Raw genomic sequence first — 3,603 nt, forward strand, 5'->3', positions numbered from 1 at the left:
AGGGAGGTGCTTGATGATAAATCTACCAAAAAACCTAAACCATTTATGATTGACAAACCCCTTATCTAAATAAACAAGGATACGAGCGCTATCCCTATGGTTATTATACCAAGTAAATCTAGGACCTATAAAACCCAAATCAGATAAAGCGAACAAAAAGGAAATTGATTGAAATGTTGAACCGTAAAACATAATGTAAAAGAAAAGCCACTTAATTTATTCTTAGCATCCAATATATAATTACAATCCCCCAACACAAGCCACGAAAAGCTATTCAAATTGATCAATGAAAAAAATCCTATAGAATATTATGGTTGAGAATAGAAATGTTAGTTTTTATCTCAAAAAAAAAAAAAAACAAGGATGAGAATTTCCAAATTGAACTATAATTTGTAAAACTTGAGAATGGATAGATAACTCCTGAATTCTAATAATGGAGGAGTTCCATAATAATGCTATACCACCCGAAGCCCTTATCACTGGAAATAGTTCAATCGCTTAGGAACATCCCAAGCATCTAGCCAGGCATTGCACCTGCTCCTCCGAGTGCGTCTCCTACAAAAATAGAAGATAAATATGATAAACACGAACATTGTATAGAACGTAGTCAATAATAAGTCTTCTTTATAATCCTCGATAATTCTAAATGATAATATTCATAAGAAATAGGAAAAAAAAAGTGTAAAGACTTTCCAATAGAGAGAACAAGATTGAGAGAAGATACCTCTTATTGGGGGGATCACAGACCATAACTTTGCCCACATGAAGGTCTCAACCATACTACCAAGGCATTAACCCGAGTTTTCACTTTCGGCTATCTCCACACTTTCCTAGATAGGAGTAGAAGAAGAAGGTCCTTCCTTCACATTAACCACTAGAGAAGTAGTAGGAAAAGAAGGGGGAGGCATGTTGTCAAAAATATGCTGGGTCGCAGCTTCCATATCGCTAAAAATGTCCACACCGTTCGCTTGCAAAGAAGTCTCCATCACCACTATAGGAACAAGAAGTATTTCTAAAGAAGAGATGACACTCAAAGGGGTCCTAATGTCCTCATTCAATTCATTAGTCCTAACAGTTGAACCGGTTATGTCAGATCGCCTTGGATTCACGGTTGTCCCCATCGCAGGTTCAACCGGTGTAGAGTTGACTCTACCACATCTTGTTAGACTTGTGCATGCCTCCACAATAGGAGTCTCAAGATCATACTTAAGCACCTCTAATCGCATTGAACTCGTACCCAAATTTACAACTAAGGTAGACTCGAGTATAGTAACAAGTGCCTCCAAACTATTCGTAGCTTATAAGTCATTAACACCCTTATCAGATACTAGTAGTAATATCTTTAGGCCATAAAATATTCACATGTTTTCCACATGAGATAACCAACGTCGACATTAATGTTGAGCGACAAATTCCTATCTCTGTATCTTCAGACTGCCTTGGATTCACATGTTTTGGCAAATTCTTATCTCTGTACCTCGATCCAAGATCCATAAACCTCTAATTTCACTGACGGTCGACCATCTTTTTCAAGGGCTAATAGTTTGTTAGTTCCTTAAGGGGTACCCCTATTCCTAGGGATGTCATACCACGTTGGGGCACCACTAGATCTATTCTTCAACTTAGATGGACAATCGATCAATTTACGTCCAACGTAGCCACTATGAAAGCACACATAAGAGATGTTCTTATATGAAAGCATTTAAAAAAAATCGGAATCAGGATCCCCAACCAAGTACATACATGATACCAGTAAGACAATCCCTATTTCAGCATTCGAAAGGCAAATTGAGAAGCTAAATCCACATCGGTGAAGATTTTAAGGTTTCAATCAAACGATTGAAGTTGGGGTGCCATGGAAACAAATGAAGGAACTGGCCTCTCAAGGTCCACGGTCTAAAAGTAAAAACAGAAGTCAGTTCATCTTCGAATTGAAATCGAAATAAGAAGAAACTATTTTGCATATCCATCATAAGTGGGGAAGCAATCCTCCATATCTTCGCTACATATTCTCTCGGAACCTGCAGTTGCGGAGGACCCCCCAAGGAACGACCATCAAGACTCAGAACCTATGGCTTACACCGATCAGAGGAACGTTTAATCTAGTTAAAAACATCGATCTCAAAAAAAGAGCCAACATCTTCCTCGTGCAGATGCCCAGTAAGCAAGGACACCCATGAAACCTTTTTACCATTACCAAAGGAGGTTGCTTGCACAGGAAGAACCGGACCAGCGTTGACCGGTGGGGTTGTCATCAAAAAGCCAATGAACCCAACTGTTGAAGATGTCCGCTCACCGCTCGATGCACCTGCTTTGTAAGGCAAAGGGCCGCCTTCCCGGTTGCCGGAGATTCTACAGACAGCACAGTGGTTTCAGAAGATAAAGGCTGTGTCGAAGGAATGATTTTGAATTTCGGAGCTGGAAGAAGATAGGCCCTTCTAATTACATAGGAAACTTTCTTTGTTTCTCCACGAGGGGATCCCCCCATCGGCCCTTCATTGGCCCTTCTAATTACTCTTTGTTTTTCATTGGCCCTTCTAATACTCCAAGTAATCTTATCCTTAGTATTTTCATTGGCCCTTCACTGGCCCTTCTAATACTCCAAGTAATCTTATCCCTTCATTGGCCTCATTCAGCCCCAGCTACTCTTTGTTTCTCCACGAGGGGATCCCCCCATCGGCCAATGAAGGGAAACTTTCTCTCTCTAATACTAAGAGTTTCTCACACTACTCTGTCCGCCTTCCAACGAGTCCTCCATAAATTGTCTTACACATAGCACAAAGCACTTCTTTGATTACTTCTACAATGAAACAACTGCTAATACACCCGTCCGCTTCCATCAGACACACACAGACTCAACTTCGCTTCGCACACATGCATTCATTTACGTCTACAAATAACAGAAACAAAGAGTAGCTGGAGTTTGCATCACATATTAGATTCGACTAAGTCTGGATAGGAGGCGTCGGCACAGCTGAAGAGCCAGGATGATCAGGCGCCGGCCGTGGCCTGTCACCGACACCCCCAGGAGACCAATACGAGCTGCGTCCTTGGTTCTTGATCGGAGACGGCGGTCCCGTCTTCGGCTGTCTTTCGCCCAGCTTCCTCCCACTCGTCCATTCGTCCGGATCACCTGCAGTAGCACAGCACAAGGATTAGCTCGAACGCTCACACATATGTAGCACAGCACGATCGTAACGTAATATATACCAGATGCGTGGAAGTCGAGGGAGATCAGGAGAGAGAGGAGGAGAAAGAGGCACACGGCCAGAACCTTTGCTGGAGATGAACCCATATTCTTGTACACACATATGGCTGGCTGGCTTAGTGAGTTTATAAGCAGAAGAATTTAGAAGATGGAGCGGTTCGCCGGTGGATGCATGCCCAACTTCTGCAATGAAGTTGGCTATACATCCACTAAAAATTGTTCGTCCTCGAGAAAAACAAGTATTTTATCGGAAGTTATTGGCACAACTTTAAGTATTATATCCAGTGTCATCCATCCTTAGCCCCACGCCTACCCACCCACCCACAGGATCACTCAGGAGCACAGATAGATAATGGCCCGTGTATAAGTGGGCTCAGTAATAATGCAGACGATGC

General features: G+C 42.2%; 1 long non-coding RNA gene across 1 annotated transcript; it reads right to left on the reverse strand.

The window, feature by feature from the left end:
• Positions 1–2,773: 2,773 nt before the first annotated feature.
• Positions 2,774–3,489, reverse strand: LOC135597259 (uncharacterized). Its single transcript, XR_010481165.1, has 2 exons — positions 3,211–3,489; positions 2,774–3,133 (listed from the first exon to the last, which is right to left on the reverse strand). It is a non-coding gene; the product is annotated as an uncharacterized LOC135597259 (long non-coding RNA).
• Positions 3,490–3,603: the final 114 nt, after the last annotated feature.

The sequence above is a fragment of the Musa acuminata genome, chromosome BXJ1-2 (assembly GCF_036884655.1).
Source record: "Musa acuminata AAA Group cultivar baxijiao chromosome BXJ1-2, Cavendish_Baxijiao_AAA, whole genome shotgun sequence".
NCBI classification, from domain to species: domain Eukaryota; kingdom Viridiplantae; phylum Streptophyta; class Magnoliopsida; order Zingiberales; family Musaceae; genus Musa; species Musa acuminata.